Genomic DNA, 17,346 nt, shown 5'->3' with positions numbered 1-17,346 from the left:
ATATTCTGATTTCTACCACGGCCTCCATATCGGCCTCCTCTACCTCTGCCTCTACCTCTTCCAGCATTTGAGTAGAAGACAGCTTCTTTTGAAGTTCCTCCTGAAGAAGATGCACCACCATTTCTTTGCTCCTCAGAAATTAGAAGAGCAATCAGCTCCTCAAAATCAGGAAATCTTTCACGAACTGAAATGGATGTCCGAAACTGTGCATAATCCTTTCCTAGACCATTCAAGGTCACAGAAACTAAATCATCATCTTCCACTGGCGACCCAATGGAAGCAAGTGCATCTGCAATCTTCTTCACCTTCATGTGGTAGTCATTGATGCTCATATTTTCTCTTTGCACATTATGCAACTCTTGCTTGAGCTGCATTTTCCTGGCTTGCGTATTTGTGCTATACATTTTTGACAAAGTATCCCATGCCTCCTTTGGCGTACTTGCATCCTGAATATGCACAATCATAGAGTCTGAAATGCTGATAGACAGCCAATACATAACTTTCCTGGCTCTCTCATGCCATGCTTTAAATGCCTGCATTTGCTGTTGATTGGGAACATCAGGAAGATCTGGTTCTTCTTCATTTCCTGCAACAAATTCCCAATATCCTTTTCCCATGAGGAAATTCGTCATTCTAAACTTCCATGCTTGGAAGTTGTTCTTGTCAAGCTTTTCAGTGACAATCTGTGAAAGAGAATCAGACGCCATTACAGAACACTGCAAAAAATTCTGTCACTGCAAAAAACACAGCTTCACCCTCACAAGGGCAAATCTACAAAACTAGCAAAAGTGGTATTTGACCACACAGTCACTTCCTAGTGATGATTTTGCATCAACAGGCAACAGGGATGATTCTGTAACTCCCAATGTCTCTGCGCACAAGCATACGATGCAATTTCTACAGTAACTTTTCACCGACCTGTAGAACAGTGGTCGCACAGTATAAAACTGGGCCTTTTCCTGAGTGCGTGAAGAAAACTTTCGCCTCCAAAACAGGCCCCAAAATGGCCTCAAATAAAAAAAAACAAGGTCGCCAAGGGCTAAAGCCCTTACCCGTCGCATATACTGCCCTCTTGCTTCACCGTGAAGGACGTCTCAACCTGAGACAATGCACTCTTGCAATTTTCGGCTATGCTACCTGCAGAGATCTGCTCCCAAAACAGAAAATGAAAGCAACACTGCTCCTCTTACCAGAACACCACGAGCTTGGCTTGCTTTCTTGAGCTCCTTACCACGAACAAGGCTCTGATATCATGTCAAGATTTTGGGAGAGAAGGAAGGAGTCTCACTTGTAGCTTTCTTGCTAGCACAATGGGGGAGTACACACAAGGGTGGAGGCTGAAAACAGTTTTTCTCTTCTTAGTTTGTGTAAGCCAAAAGAACACAAGTACAAAGAAATAGAAGAACCCTATATATGGGTCTCAAACCAAACTCAACTAACTAAGGTGGCATACTAACTGAGCCACAAACTAGAGTAGATAAGGATAGCTATCATGTAGCTATTATTCATGGGCGGTGTACCAACCGCGTCTGCAACTGACAAGTCGGTGACATAAATACACAACGGTCACCCTGGCGTATCACGAGTGGAGCTCGATATCTCAACAGCGTCTTCTTCCTTCCTTCTCCTATCATGCATCTCCTTCAGAGAGCAAATATCCTCTGTATGGTTCTTTTGCAAACAGTAGGAATAGAAAGCTCCAGGAATGGTTGGTTTTCGTGTACATTCAGTGGCTAAATGGCTTGCTTGATGGCACTTTCCACACCAAGTATTTGATTGCATCACATCTCTTCCTGCTCCTGCCATATTGGATATGCTGGTGGTATTCACTTTCAGCGTCTGTAGCTGCTCTGTAATCACATCCATCAACTCCTTTTTTATATTTGCAACTGAGTTGGATAAATAATCCTTCAAGCTTTCTCCTCTTGAGATACTGGCAGTAGGGTTTTCAGGAGTCTCTGTAATCACTGCATAAACAGGTCGGACTGATGTAGAGGGATCTCTGTTCTGATTCTGATTCAGAGCTCCTGTTTGAACTGTTGGCTGTTGGCTCCACTTGGTAGGGTTCCAAGGTTGCTGCTGATTTGGCATTGGGGAAATTGGTTGGGACCATTGTTGTTGTGGTTGAACCATCATTTGAGGTATTGATTGTGGCCACTGTGGATTTGGTGCACTGTACTGTGATACTGGGGACATCTGTTGGTAGGGGTAGGGGACAGTCCCTGGGACTGCATTTGGTGGGTACATCATTCTTGGCATCAGAGGTAGGACTCCTCTTCCTGGATTCATCGCCAATCTAGCTTCCACTTCATCGTACAGTCTTGCACCTTATGTTGCAGCTTGTAGTGTGGCTAGTTTTTGTAGCTCCACAAACTTACGAACTTCTGGTTGTAATCCTCTGAGAAACACTCCCTTCTGAATGCCATCATCTAGATTATGGTTAGTCCATCTCTTCAGGATGGATTCCATTCGTGAGACATAAGCTTCTACTCTTTCTCCAGAGGACTGACTTAGGTTCATAAATTCCTCTCGCATCCGCTCTTCAAAACCTTCACGCCTGAATTTAGTGAGGAATGCCAACTTCAGGTCGTCCCATGTGCCAAAAGTTCATGCTGCTTGTCTCTCATACCACTGAAACTCCGCGCCCTTGAAAGTGGCGGTAAATATTGCTAACCAATGCTCAGGGGTTCTCGCATTGTTAGCCACACATGCTACCATAAACTCTGCTACATGAAGATCAGGGTCTTCATTGTACTCTCCCTTAAAAGCTGGCAATGGAACTACATTCGCTGGCCTGTCATCAATATTTCCAGGACGGATCTGTCTTGGAAGTGGACCTCCAGTAGGAGGAGGAAGGGCTTGATGTGCCATTGGGACTTCTGTAAAGAGTTTTGCAAGGGCGTCAAAGGCGGCTTCTGCTACGAGCTCGTTCTCAACTTTGATTTTTGCTTTCTCTCTTCTCACGTACCTCTGGACTAGTTCTAACATTTGCCTCTTTATTGCGTCATTCATTAGAGGGTTGGCTCCACTCTGTTGTTAGTGCTCCACAGAGGGTTAATAGAAGGTTTCAGTCTCTGGAGGACTCTCTTGCCAACATTTCTTCTACTTCTTCCTTTTCAACGTCTCTGAATTCTTCTTTCATGCCATTGCATAGAGGAAGGTATTCGGTTTTGAAGGTGTCAAAATTCATACGTCTAAGCATTGTGGTGGTGCCATCATCATAGTAATGCCAGCTTCTGATGGTTTCAACAGTGTATATTGTGAAAAACACTCTGTCTACCAACTTCCAGTGGGTTACTAATTGGACAAACAAAAGATTATCAGAACACCAAGCATCCCATGTATCCTGCTGTTGGGCATCCACAAACAAATTCCAACTCTTTTCCTTCTTATCTTTGTGAACCTCCACAGACCAAGACTCCTGAAGCTTCTTCACAATCTCCCACTTGATAATGTCTGGAAACTTCTCAATGAATGCCAAATCTTCCATGTATGGTCATTCTCTCTATTTCTGCTCTTCAGTTTGTCCCCAAACAGTTTGCCACCAAGATGCAAGTTTCTGCTGCTTCAACAAGAAGAGGAAACTGTCCACCACATAGAACATGCATCATGATGGTGATGTGTTTCCGCTATTGTGGGATGAACTTCTTGTGGAAAGTGGCTTTAATTATGAGAAATTCCAACTCTTCAGTGGAAGAATGAACTTTACAAACATCCATTGAATTTTTCTCTTCTTGGCAATGCCATTTCCTTCATTTTCAGCCTCTTCTGGTGCTTGTTGATGGCAAGTTTCCCCGGCTGCGCACCAAAAACATGGAGCCCCAAGAGGAACACCAAGGAAAAGGGAATTCTCTTGCAAGAAAATCTATCTTGTAACATCAACAAGCTTTTTTATTAGGTTTTATATGATCACAATGAAGAAAAGAACACCAGGCACAACAAATCTTCATGCAGCATCATGTAGATCTCCCACGGATTTGATAGAATCAACCATATTCTTCAATATCTTCACAAAATCCATCAATATAACAAAGAAAGCAAAGGAACACACCATCTTTTAATGGAAATACATCACATAGTATTCATTTTCAATGTCTTCATAGTCTTCTCTCTCAATCTCTCATATATAATCACATTGTTTTAGTAGAATTGGCTATCTCTGACTCTCTCTCTCTCTCTCTCCATCAATAGTACATCATATCCTCACTAAAATCTCTCATAATCACCCAAAATAATCCTTCTTAGGTCATGGATACCCCTCCCAAGAGGTATGTCTGGTATGAAGAGTCACCAGAGCCACTACAGTGTCCTTTCGTAGCTCACCACTGTCACTTCACTCCAGTCTTTACTTGAGTCGTTAGCAGCTACTTCTTTCACTTCTTTTAGCTCTTTTACACTTGTATTCACCTCTTTCCACGGCTAGAAAACTTTCCCAAGCTACACATACATTCTACAGAACACCTACAGAAGGTCTATAGAACAGTCACAGTACAGTACCAAAACAGAGACATAAGCTCTACAGAAGATCTACAGAAGGTTACAGAAGGTCATCAAAACCTCATAACTCATACTCAAACCATTCTAAACTCTCAAAAACTATTCAATAAGCTTTCACAAGATCTCAATCTTCATCAATCATCAATCCATGCTTCATACAGAAGAAAATCAGAACAAAATAGAAGCTATACAGAAGATATACAGAACCAATCAGAACCTATCAGAACATCATCAGAACTTCACATCTCTACTAATAAACATCATGATCTTAATAAAACTATTCCAACCTATCCAAAACACTTCCAAACCAATCAATCATCTCATAAAATCAACTATTCAGCTCTCAAAAACAACAAAAATCAGCCAAAAAACAAGTCATTTTAACACTCAATAGCATCCCAACCCATTTAGCATAGGTGCAAGAAGGAAGGTTAGGGAGCCTTGTAGTGCAGTGTGCTGCCAAACAGAGTGATATATATGTAGTGATGGCGAAGGCCCGCCGTCCTGTGTGTGCATAGGGAAATGAAAATGTACATGATATCGATTGTCGTAACGTCTCTCAATCCTCATCTCTTAGGTGATGAAAGGGAAATCAATCACGCTCAAATCCCCCTCTATCTCACACTCTGTTGATAGATATAGGAAGGCAACTGAGTTCCTCACACCCATGCAATCCTCATTTCCACTGTAATGAAGGAGACCTAGGAGAGAGAAGGAGAGAAGGGAAAGACTATAGAGAGAAGAGAGAAAGAGGAAGAAGATGAAAGAAGAAGAGAGAGAAATACTAGAAAAAGAGAGAGAAAGACAGAAAAAGAGAGAGAAACAGGAGGGAAGCCATGAAAGCTAGGAAGAAAGAGAAAAGAGACTTGATTATTGATAAACCGATGCCCTAATTGAGTCTCTCAACACCTTACATACCCTATCAGTATAGTTGGGTATTCCCATGCTAATCCATGTCCTATCCATCTATCCCCACTCTTTTACATTCCATCCCGACCCCGAAGGTTTTTGCCCTCAAAAACAAAAAGAGGACCTATGTCTCACAATGAAAGGGGGGGGGGGGTTTGCAGAGTACTACTCTGCTCAGCATTACAAAGGAGAATATAGGTATGGTGAAGTACAATCTCATGTGGAATTGGGACATAGAATTGTGTATATGATGTATATGACATGTCCAATTCTTGACAATTAAGGGCTGACAAACAATGGACAGTATGCTCCGATTGAGGCGTGTGACATGTCAAAACGAAGCTCATGAAGTGCACTTTCAAGCCATATAGGTGACACTTGACTGCCATTAATGCAGGGTAAAGAACTATTCTAAAATAGTATATTGTCTGTAAGTTGTCTGCATTTCAGACTGGGGCAAATTTAGCTACTGCTCAATCAAATTTGTGTCCTTGAAGTACGAAAAGAACTGCACTTGTGAAATGCTAATCAAGATAGGGCTTTTCCAAGACCATTCCGTTCCCCGGGATCAAATGGATAACTTGCATAATAAGCATCAAGAGCACAAGGGTCATCCATACAAGCATGGGTCACCATACTACCACCGGGGTCAAAAGGGTAATTGTGATCCAATGCATCCACTGTATCATAGAAGTGATTCATGGTGTCATCGTCAATCACTGATGGTGGCACAAGATCCTTACCAACCCATACGATAGCATGCATTGACTTGTCCATAAACTCATTGGGAACCACTAGGTCAAATCGGACTGGAGCAGATGAGGCTGCAATCAATACAACATTCAATGCATCAAACCCTAGGCATTTCATGTCCATGAGTTTCACATGCGTGGCTATTACTGGGCATTCAACGTTAAGGGCCTTGGGCTGATGGGGCATCTGCTCATGAGTGTGCAACAGTGAGATGCTCTCATCATGGCATCATTCTTGAGAAGTATCATGTGGCTCATAAGGATGCGCATGTTGCTTATAGTAATGATCAAGTGGCTGATGATATCAAGCACTCCATTATTGATAATGATGTTACTCCCCATGTACATACTCATATACATTTGCATGATGTTATCCATGTACATAATGTTGTCTAGATGGTTGTCCATGTATGTGACCATAATGTAGTTCATAAGAACATATATAGTCATCAAATGTATGCTACTCAAAATATTCACACTCATCATATGCATGTTGACCATAAGTAGGTGCATGCACTTGCCTTTGCACATCGAACCCATGCCAATGGTCATGGTACTCATAATGTCCGTGAGAATTCCCATACATGCCTTGCTGACCAAAATGTCCATGGGTGCCATGCTCCCCATGCATTACATGTAGGCCTTGCTGCCCAAAATTGCCATGTGCATGCTGTCCATTGCTATGTGCATGCTGCCCATTGCCATGTGCATGCTGCCCATTGCCATATGCATGTTGCCCATGTACCCCTTGCATTCCATGCTGCCCAAGATTTGCATTAGGCCCTTGCTGTCCATTCCCATGAGTGTACATATAGCTTCCGTTACGGGGGAGTTGTGGTCCCATGGATGGGCTTAAAGGATTCATAATGGGGGAGGGAAGGAGGGATTCATCATGTTGAGTGGAGGGCTCACTTGTCTCATAAGTGCTATGGGAATGCCATGGGTACCACCAAAATCTTGTGGGCTATGCCCGGTCTCCAAGGGGGAAGGGCGGTTAGCCTCACGGGGAGGGACATGCTCCTTGGGTCGATTCGACGGGGGTGCAATGGCGGGGATGAGGGCGCCCATGCGCTCAATGAGTAAGTCCATCTTGGCCATCATCTCGGAATGACAGTGATCTTGGTGGGTCTCCATTTCCCTATGGCGTTGTTCCATCTCTCGATGTCGTTCAGCATGACGGGTCTCATGTTGGCATAGAGTATGGTTGAGCATAGCGAAGCGGTCCATCTCGAGGGCACCCTCTTCAAACATGTCTTCACGATCCTCTTGGCTGAGCTAAGATTGTTCATTGAGGCACGGGAGTCCCTTATTTCACGCTAGAAGTCCTCCTAGGACTTTTCTTTACCCTTATGGCCTGCCATCCCAAGTGCAGTCCACCACATCCTTGTTACAGAAATGATAATATATTGAGCTAGGAAGCTCCCATCACCAAACTTTTGGATTCAAATTAGAGCTCTCGATCCCCTCTATGAGGTAATGTAAAAATATGTCTGACACTAAATGATCAGGGCGTTGTTGTAATCACTTTTTGTGGCCTGACTGTGTAGGAATGCTGCCTATCCCACAGTACCTCTAAGCACAAAATTGAGCTTATCTCCCAAACCGTAGGGCTGAATGGGGAGATTTTTGGTTCAGATCAAAGGGGGGGATGCCCTCTTTGAATAGAGCTATGGATCCACACTCAATCACACAAGAAGACTTTGTTGTAATAAACTTTTGTGGGCTGATTGTGTAGGACTGCTGCCTGTCCCACAATACCTCTCAGCACAAAATTGAGCTTATCTCCCAAACCGTAGGGCAGAATGGGGAGATTTCTGGTTCAAATCTAAGGGGGGGATGCCCTCTTCGAATGGAGCTATAGAGCCCATGCTCAATCACACAAGAAGGCTTTGCTGTAATCGACTTTTTCTAGCTGATTGTGTGGGATTGGCCGTCTGTAATACCCTGCAAGGACTCCCTCAAGGGGCATACCTTATTCCAATGGTGAGGTGCTTATTCCAAGGCATTCAGGGCCTCAATGATGGTTTTGAATGCCACATAGAGCCATACATCATTTGCATCTGTAGTTCTATTGCTGAGACCATTTCCATGACTACATACCCTGCCCTTCCTGCATGCATCCACCATACATTTTCGAGTGGTACATGACATTCCAATGCATGTAGAGGGATATAGACTCAAATGATTAGGGCTCGCGCTATTCCTTCAAGTGTATTTTCACTTGCAAGAATTGTTGGGCTCTGGATAACCGGGAGGTGGGCAAAGTTCCCCTCGAGCCGGGTTGTGCACCCCTTTAGGATCTTTGATGGCAAGGGGGGGTCACCCCTCTTTTGTCTTGCCACCTCGCTTGGCATCGGGCTTTTTCTCACCTACAATATACATGACAGACATTTATTATTAAGCAACCAGCATGACATGCATTTACAAATTCAGGATTGGGCCTTTCATGATATGCATGATCAATAAGGAAATGGGATGGGGAAAGGGGTTACCTCTGCAATTTAGTGACTCGCTGATTGCATGACTTACCCTTTTTACAAAATTTTTTCCCTTATCAATCAGAATCAAAACAGATTACGGTTAAGGATTAGAGTAAAATCTTGATCAATGGGAAAGAAATTTAAAGATCATTCAGCCATGCATGCATTCCAAGGGTGTGGACTGATGATGGGAATCCAATTGGCACTCTCAACCCAAGAATTTCTTACATCTCTCTCATCAAGTGGCTGAGCTCAACAATTGGATGTAAAAGAGAGAGGAAGAATTGATTAACATACCTTGTTCAAGCCTGGAGAAGAGTTATTGGTTGCCTTCTTCAAGAGCTTTGTGGTTGCCCATCTCTTGCAACCTGTGGTTGTATGGGGGGCCTTCAATGTCATATATCCTCCCTTGTTGAAGCTTGTGGCTGCTCCTAGTATTGATGTCAGATCTCGATGAACAATGTGACACCCATAAGATTACCCATAAGTGGTGGAGAAGATTACCCATAAGATCTGAATATTTGGGCCAAATACTTTCAAAGCACCCCAAGTTTGTAATAAAGTCACATATACCAAGCATTATAATGCTTATAAACAAAGCGATAGATGAACTTGAAGCAGAGTTGCAGTCTTGATAGACCAATTGCTAGTGATGCTGGGCCAACTATATGGATTTGGGGACTTGAACTTCTTGAGACAAGAAAGCTAGATTCTCTGGTACATTTGCATGGTGTTCATTGACTTGTTCATGAGGTAGATGAGTAATCTCCTTTGTGTGTCACAAAAAGATGACTGTCACATAGAATTTGATGCATCCTTGGATTCGTAGACACCAGAAGATTTTCCCTTGACATTCTGATCTATTAACTCTTAGAGATCAGGTACTCAATCAACTTCCAGGAAGGCTACACCTCTTGAATCCATCTTCCAATCCAATCACCTGGAACATTTGGCTTTACTGGTCGTCTCAGCAGAGGAATTGTCGGACAATGGGGAGTCTTCTTTGCAAGGGTTTCAAGTGTGCCATTCCCTTAGAGGGGGCACAGGTTCCTTGCAAGGTTTCAAGTGTGCCCCCTTGGAGGGGGCATAGGTTCTGGCATGGAAACATTGTTAATCTCCAAAATTAGAGAGGAGTACCCAGAGAGAATGATGCTTACATTTTCTATTTTCCCCTCCCCAAAATTTTCTGACACTGTTGTAGAGCCTTACAATGCAACACTTTTTGTTCATCAACTGGTTGAAAATGTAGACAAGTGCATGGTCTTGGATAATGAAGCCTTGTATGACATCTGTTTCCGGACTCTCAAGCTGACAACTCCTACATTTGGTAATCTTAATCATCTGATCTCAGCCACCATGAGTGGTGTCACATGCTATCTTAGGTTCCCTAGGCAGCTTAACTCTAACCTGCGCAAGGTGGTTGTGAATCTGATCCCTTTTCCTAGGCTTCATTTCTTTATGGTGGGTTTTGAATCTTTGACATCTAGAGGTTCACAGCAGTATCGGGCCCTGACTGTACCAGAGCTTACTCAACAAATGTGGGATGCCAAAAATATGATGTGTGCAATAGATCCACGCCATGGGCGGTACCTTACAGCCTCAGCTTGTTTCAGGGGTCGCATGAGCACCAAAGAAGTTGATGAGCAGTTGATTAATGTGCAAAAGGAGAATTCATCTTATTTTGTGGAGCGGATTTCAAATAATGTGAAGTCCAATGTGTGTGACATTCCTCCTACAGGTCTCAAAATGGCCTCAACTTTTGTTGGCAATTTCACATCCATTCAAGAGATGTTCAGGTGAGTTTCATAGTAGTTTACATCCATGTTTCGTAGGAAGGATTTCTTACACACACTGATACATAGGGGAGGGCACGGATAAGATGGAGTTCACAGAAGTTGAAAGCAATATGAATGGCTTGGTTTCTGAATACCAGCAGTATCAAGATGCTAGTGCAGATATTGAAGTGGATTATGAGGTGAGGATATTTTTTGGTTTTACTAGATGTCAGATATGGGGAAGGAGGGGGAAGGAAGGCAAGATGGAGACGAAAGGGAAGGCGGGGAGACAGATCACATGTCGGCAGTAACTCATCCATGAATGCCCCATCCTTGGAAACATTGGTCTGAAGCAGCTCAAAGTGTAGTTTCAAAACAGAAGATACAGGGAGAAACAAAGAAAAGAGATGAGCCGATTGCAGAATTGGAATTCCAAGGCAGCTGCAAAAGCAAGTTGCTCAATTGAGCTCTGAAAATTAGTACCTACGCCAACAGCTACAACTACAACAGCCCCAACCACCGCCATTTCAATCCTCCTCTTCTACTTTCTTCGCATTCAGCTCAATAAGCTCAGCCCTTCTGTTGCCAGGCGGTGCAACCTAAAGAAATTCGATGATGCTGTGGGCCAGAATGCCTCCGATAACCTCACTACTATTTCCCTGAAGAGATCTTCTTGGAGAGGGCTAAAGGTGCAAGCAGTGCTGCCACCAATGCCAAGACAGAAGAGCATAGCTCCGAGCTTTCCTGCTTAGGGAATGCCTCACTCATTGTTTGCAGCACCTGTGGCAAGAAAGGAGATCACTGGACCTCCAAATGTCCCCTCAAGGATCTCATTGGGACCAAGGGTTTCACACTTGGTGAGAAGCCTCCAGAAGATGATGGGCCTGGATTGGCTGCTCTTGGTGCTGGATCTACCACAATAGGAAAGAGCTCATACGTCCTTCCCAACATGAGAGTCGGCACTGGGAAGGATGGTGATAGCATGCGCAGAGGTAGAGTTTGGGTTATCACCAGCTTCTTTACAGAGATGGGCTCTTATTGGAGGTCCTGGTATGCCCTTTCCTCCTGCTATTGGTGCTCCATCACTGCTTCTTACAGCTCCTCTATGTCTTCCAAGAAAGCTGCCACCTCTGCCTATGTACCTGAAAAGTAGAGTTTATTGTTGGAAAATGAGACTAGATTTGAGGGAAAGGAGAGAGAAAGGAAGGATCTAAACACTAAGCTCTGATACCAACTGTAATGAAGGAGACCTAGGAGAGAGAAGGAGAGAAGGAGAGAAGGGAGAGACTGTAGAGAGAAGAGAGAAAGAGGAAGAAGATGAAAGAAGAAGAGAGAGAAAGACAAAAAAAGAGAGAGAAAGAGGAGGGAAGCCATGAAAGCTAGGAGAAGGAGAAAAAAGACTTGATTATTGATAAACTGATCCCCTAATTGGGTCTCTCAACACCTTATATACCTTGTCAGTATAACTGGGTATTCCCATGCTAATCCATGTCCTACCCATCTATCCCCACTCTTTTACAGCCACTTATATATAGGTTATATGCCTTGTGTAGAATTGATGGTGTAGTAGTGCATCCCACCCTGTGTCGGCATATAGTGTGAAAAGGAAGGCCAGAGAGCCTTATAGTGCCATGCATAGGAATAGACAGTGTGTTGTGCATTGAGAGGCCCATCCCGTGCGTGCAACACTCCAATTACACATCTCACCTTTCATTTGGAATTAAAGAGCAAGGATTGGTCACTCACCCCACCCTCTTTCTCACACTCATTTGATAAAGAGAGAGGATAGCCCATACTCACATCCCCATCCAGTTAGGATAAAATCTCATGCCATTCGAGGATTGTAGCGATGAAGATCAGCTTTGTCTGGTTGATAACATCCAGTAGAGTCAATCGATCAAGAGGTGTACCTAGGGAGATAACCAATAGATTTGGAACTTTGATTGCAGGTGAGAGATGTCACTTGCTATAGGAGTCAAGTACATTGATGGAGCTACAGGATATAGCACGCCAAGGGAGGTGGCTTTAGAACTACATCCTAGAAAGTGTAATTTGTATAGCGAGGTATTGCTATCTTTTCCATAGCGAGCTTCCCATCCAAGGATGTTTGCCACCTTTTATTGGAATGAGGCCTATTATGACATGGAATTTCTTTCTTTTCTCCCATAATAGTTTTGATTTTTTTTCTTCTCTTTTCTTCTTTTTTTCCTACTCCTTAGGGTGTTCACCTTTTCTTGAAGAATAGGTCGGCATGGTAATAGAGTTGATCAATCAAGAGGTGTACTTAGGGAGATAACCAATAGATTTGAAACTTTGATTGTAGGTGAGAGATGCCACTTGCTATAGGAGTCAGGTACATTGATGGAGCTGCAGAATATAGCACACCAAGGGAGGTGGCTTTAGAACTGCATCTTGGAAAGTGTAATCTGTACTCCGAGGTATTGCCATCTTTTCCATAGCGAGCTTCCCATCCAAGGATTGCCACCTTTTATTGGAATGAGGCCTATTATGACATGGATTTTCTTTCTTTTCTCCCATAATAGTTTTGATTTTTTTTCTTCTCTTTCTTCTTTTTTTCCTACTCCTAAGGGTGTTCACCTTTTCTTGAAGAATAGGTTAGCATGGTAGAGACAATAGTCCTTTTTCCATGATCCACACACACACACACACATTTTTTTTCTCTTTTTGTTCACAAGGCTAGAACATTATGTATCAAAACCATCCATGCCACCGCTACGGGATTAGACTAGAAGGTAGCCAAGTAGGGGTGGAAGGTGGCTATGAGGGGCAAGAAGAATGAGGCCACCTCATCCGGATGAGAATGATGACGATCAATAGCAACATGAGAAGGACTATAGTGCAACGCCCAAAAGGGAAAGGGTCGACCGATTGTGATTCTCAAGATCCCTAGGGAGGGAAATACTTCTTGAGGTGATAGCCATTAATCAGAAAGGGATCCTCAAAAGCATCGATTGTCAGCAAGAACCTTATAGGATTCTATCCAATGTTGTTGTAGCTTTCTTGGAAACTTACCAAATTGTGAATCATAGGCCAAGACTAGGTCACCTTCTTTGAATTCCTTATGCTTGATAAAACTATCATGATAAGCCTTCCACGAGCCTATGTGGCTTCCATACACTATAAGGCTATTCTATGAGTCTCATCCAGACATTCCAAGTATGGAAGATGATGCTGTAGTAGTGAATAAACATCACCCGAGCATTCAATGATAGTCACTCACAAAGAGGATAGTTCTAACTCAACAGGGAAGATAGCTTCCATGTTGTATCCCAATTGAAAATATGTCTTTCCTATAGCAACATTATAGGAGGTTTTGTATGCCTAGAGGGGCTCTATAAGTTGATTGTCCCAATTGCAATGATGTGCAGCAATCGTGCTCATCAAGATTGAGCAAAGGATGTGATTGGTAACTTCGACTTGGCTATTGGATTTGGGGTAGTAAGGTGTGGACTTGCGATGATTTATATAGCTCTGTTAGTTCCTCCATAATCTTGTTGAGAAAGTGAGTACCTCTATCATCACTAGCCAGATCTAAAGGATTTCCAAAGCAAGTGATGATATTCTCATATAGAAATAGATCCACACTATTACTATCATCCCGTTTCAAAGCTTTGACTTCACACCACTTCGTCACATAGTCTACGATGGGCTCTGTTTCCAATAGCTTCAACAACTTTGCTTTTACTATGATTGAATAATTTGGATTCATTTGCCTCTTTCATTGCCATACTAGCTTGGCATTAGGCTCTAGGTTGATGTGATGTTGACATATAGTGGGATCAATTCCCTTTAGATATTTATACGGCCATACATTGTGAACACTCTATCTACTAACTTCTAATGAGTTGCCAATTGGACAAACAGAAGGTTGTCAGTGCACCAAGCATCCCACGTATCTTGTTGTTAAGTATCAACGAACAAAATCCAACTCTTTTCCTTCTTGTTCTTGTGAACTTCAACTAACCATGACTCTTCAAGACTCTACACAATCTACCACTTGATGATGATTCTTGAATGAAGGAAAAATCTCACATGGATGGTCATTCTCTCTTTTTTTGCTTCTGTTTTTAGTTTTGTGGGAAACAATTGGCTATTGTGATACAACTTTCTGTAGCTTTAAAAGACAGTGGGATCATTCTATCACATAGATCATGCATCAAGATAGTGACATGCTTCCATCGTTGGGGGATGCACTTCTTGTAGAAAGTGGCTTTGGCAATGAAGATCTCCAATTCTTCAACAATTGTAGGAATTCTCCAATCTTTCATTGATTTTTTTCCTCTTCAATAATGCCACTTCTTCCATTTTCAATCTCTGTGTTGGTGCTTATTGATGGTAGTTTTCCCCAACTGTTATGCACCAAGAAAACATGGAGCCCTAGGAGAGACACTAAGAAAATGGGGAATATTACCCTAAGAAGATCTATCTTGTATCATCAAAAAGCATGTTCTTCATAGTTTAATCAACCACAAGAAGAAAAATAATACCAATCTTCTCAAATCTTCAAACAGTATTATATAACAATTCTCCGAAGGATTTATCATAATAGGACTTTAACACATTCTTCATATTATTTATAGAAACAATCAAAGAATCACAATGACACAAAAGAAAGATCAAGTTTGAATGGAAATCATCACATAGTATTCATATTTCATCATCTCCATAGTCTCTCTCATGTAGATACAATGTTTCTTATAGAAAATTGGCTCTCTCTCATATTGTATCTCTCTCAATAGTACATTGAAATATTGAAGGATAACTATCTATAACCCTTATTTGTTCATGAATACCCCTCCCAAGTGGTATGTCTGATATGAAGAGTCACCAGAGCCACTGCAATGTCCTTTGAGGCCTCAGCAGTGTCATTATCACTTCAGTCTTTACTTGAGTCTTCAACAACTATTTCTTTCACTTCTTTGAGCTATTTTAAACTTGTATTTATCTCTTTCAAATACTAGAAAACTTTCATAAGCTACACATTCATCCCATAGAACACTTACAAAGGCATACAAAGGATCTACAAAAGCTCAACATAAGGTCTACAGTTACTACAACAGGTCTTGAGAAAGCATTCAACTCAACTAAAACCATCAAGAATCATTCAATCAGCTTTTAAAAACTCTTAAAATCCATCAATCATCATTTCAACCTCTCATATAGAAAGAAATCATGACAAAACATAACTAATTAGAACCTATTAGGCACTGAATAAAACCTTTTAGCACATCATATCTCCACTAAAAAACATTATGAGCTTCTCAAACCTATTCAAACTTATCCAAAACTCTCCAAAAACTTCCAAACCAATCAATCATCATTCAAGTCATACAAAAAATCACCCAAAAATTCCAACAAAAAATAGCCAAAAAGCACAGCCATATTATCAACCCTCAACATAGGCATACAAAGGGTCTAACCTTCATCCCATTCACTAGAGTGACATTGAACCATGTAGTTCCTACTAGTGGGTTTTCCCAAGCTTGCATGATTGCATGGCTAAGTATACTAACTCCTGCTCCTATGTCTAATATCCCTTTTCGCGTTGAATCTCCCAAGGCAACAATAGATAAAACTATGTTCATCTTAGTACCTTTTCAAAAGGCATTCACTTGTGAGGACTTTGACATTGGATTCAACTTTAGACTTGGTATGTGCATTACAATGTCATGGTGAGGAAAGTCTTGTGGTTCATGTCTATTGGTTTATTCTATACATTGCTTCAACACTTGCCATAGTGTGGGGTTTTTCCTCAGCAAGGCAATATTACAAGAGTTCATATTAGCATGGTTAGCAAATTTCCAATCGTCTTTCCCTCCTTAGCTTCATAGGCTTCTTGCCAATGCTCTTGGGTAGATCATCTATTCATGGCTTCCATGTTTTGCTAATGCAATTGGGCATGTGGTGATGTTGCCTTTCCTACTCTCAAGGACGGTGGAAGAGACTAGTTGGCTCATGGTTGAGAGTTCATTGATCTCGTTGTGTCAACAATAGGTTTAACATCTTGCAAGTGAGCTTATACTTCTTTTATCCACTCTCTGACCTTATTCGTAGCCTTTAGTTATGCTAGTTGGGGTCAAGGTACTCTCCAACCTTAGCACTTCCCTTCTCCCTTGTCTTAGGAGCAGATGTTTCTGCTTCTACATTAATAACCTACTTTCCCTTTGTTAATGTGGTTGTACTCTCTATCTTGAGCATTATTTTTGCATCATTCCTCTTTCTTCTCCTTCACTATCTCTTCTTCCTTATAGAGGCTACATCTAGATTGGTAGGTCTTGGTAACAAAATTTTGGCCTACTTCATTTGGACTCATGTCATGACATTTATGGGGATGGATATGGCATTGTTATCAAGTGACTCAACACAAAAGAGTCTGAGTGGCATAGATGGCACAATTGCCAAGCTAGTGGAGGATTTCCATCTAGGAAAATAAGCAAATAGATGTGTGACTTTGTATTTGAGACACCTCAAGTCAATCTTCTCTATTTTCTTGCTCCTTTTCAAGGCAGTGGAACGAGATATGTCCTAGATGGCCACACATCCAACATGCTATGGGCTCATGGTTCTTTGACCTCCTCCTATGCCTCTACCTCTCCCTCTACCTAAAGCCATGACTAGCATAGGCCTAAAGTCCATCAATATGGTGTTACCCTCCTCTTTATAAGAGACGTAATGGTTCACCTATGTGTCTTCCTCTAGTGGTTCCTCCACAAAGTGCACTACTAGAGCATCACTTGGTGGATGGGTCACTATGTGTCCTCGTGGTTTAAGATTTCATGTTGGGTTGATGTCAATCCTTGGAGCGACTAGCTATGAATCCCTAGGTGTGGGTAGAGCCAAAGGAATTACTCTTCGAGAAGCCAAGCAAGGTTGCCTAACTCTTGGATAGTATGGTTGGGCATAGGGTTGCTA

General features: G+C 42.1%; 2 pseudogenes; both read left to right on the top strand.

Annotated features, from left to right (window-relative positions):
* Positions 1-3,140: 3,140 nt before the first annotated feature.
* LOC148018416 (eukaryotic translation initiation factor 3 subunit G-like) lies at positions 3,141-11,566 on the top strand (annotated as a pseudogene).
* On the top strand, positions 9,737-10,724 carry LOC148018417 (tubulin beta-1 chain pseudogene; annotated as a pseudogene).
* Positions 11,567-17,346: the final 5,780 nt, after the last annotated feature.

The sequence above is a fragment of the Lygodium microphyllum genome, chromosome 21 (genome assembly GCF_053477565.2).
Source record: "Lygodium microphyllum isolate KBCC chromosome 21, Lygodium_microphyllum_v1.1.10, whole genome shotgun sequence".
NCBI lineage: Eukaryota > Viridiplantae > Streptophyta > Polypodiopsida > Schizaeales > Lygodiaceae > Lygodium > Lygodium microphyllum.
Note: the sequence above shows the minus strand (reverse complement) of the source record. Positions and strands in the feature narration are given on the sequence as shown.